Source organism: Balaenoptera ricei, chromosome 5, assembly GCF_028023285.1.
Source record: "Balaenoptera ricei isolate mBalRic1 chromosome 5, mBalRic1.hap2, whole genome shotgun sequence".
Classification (NCBI taxonomy): domain Eukaryota; kingdom Metazoa; phylum Chordata; class Mammalia; order Artiodactyla; family Balaenopteridae; genus Balaenoptera; species Balaenoptera ricei.
Window position 1 is genome coordinate 142,783,889 of NC_082643.1, and position 1,301 is coordinate 142,785,189.

Below are 1,301 nucleotides of genomic sequence, written 5' to 3' on the forward strand. Positions count from 1 at the left end.
TCCACCGCGACGCGGCTGCTCTCAAGTTAGCCCGCCCCTTCCGGGGGAGGCCCCGCCCGCCTCCTGTCACGCGCCCCCGAGCTCGGCAAGCAATGGCTCGCCCTGACCCCCGAGGCGCGGACGTGGGGTCAGGGCCGAGGTCTGCGCGGTGACGCAGGCGCGCTCCCGGCAGGGGCGGGGCGGCCAGGGAGGGCAACGCGCGAGAAAAAGGAGGCGGGCGGGCGCAGCAAGTTCTTAAAGGAGCCGCGTGCGCGGGGGACGGGGCGGGGCCGGGCTGAGGGGCGCGAGCTCGGCGTTCACGGCGTCGCCGCCGGGAGGACTGCGGTCCCCCGGCCCGGCCCCGCCCCTGCGACGGGACTCCGGAGTGGGCGCCGTTGCGCGTTTCTCCGGGAGCTCCGGAGACCCTTCCCCAGGCGCCGCTCGGAGGGCCCGGAAGGGGGCGCGGGCTCCCCGGGGCCGGGGGCCTCGGCAGATGACCCCCCAACCCTCCCCGTGGAGTGGCGCCCCCGCTGTCGGCACGGGCCTCGCCTGGGCGGCTACACTTCCCGGGTCCGATGGCAGCGCTGGGAGCCGTGTCCGGGGGACCCTCCCCGGGAAACCCTCCCTGGTTCGTCTCCCGCCCGCTCGGTGGCCGAACGTCCCGGAGGCGGGGACACCCCGGGCTGGGCGTTGGGTCCTCACGCGGCCGGGGACCCCAGGTGCCAGGTGACACCCCCAGCCAGGTGGCCCCGCACCCCAGCCGCCCTCCCCGGCGGCGCCTGCGTCCTCGGACCCCCGCCGCAGCCAGGCCCTCGGGAGGCGCTCGCCCGCTCACCGGCCCCGGGCGCCCGGCCCTCCCTCCGCAGCGCCGCGGCCTCCCCAGCTCTTGCCCGCCTCCCTCGGGCTCTGGGTGCCGCGGCGCCGGCACAGAGCGGCGTCAGGCGGCAGCTGGGATGTGCCGCGAGCCGGGGTAGCGACCGAAGCGGGTGACGGCGCTAGAGGCCGCCCGCCCCAGAGCGCGGGCGCCGCGGCCTTAGCGCACAGCCCAGGCAGGGCCCCTCCCTGGCCGACGGTGACCAGACGCCTGTCTCCAGCCTCAAAGCGGCGTGAAGCGCTGAGACGCCACAACACGAGGGACCTTAAACGCAGGACGCTGAGTGAAAGGAGGCCGTCAAAAAGAGCAAATGTGTGATGCCACTTAGACAAGACGTCCAGAAGAGGCAAACCCACAGCAGAGGGAAGGGAAGGGAAGCGCCTGCAGATGGGCACAGGGGTTCTTTCTTGGGGCGACAGACGTGACCTAGAATTAGAGGTGGTGGTTG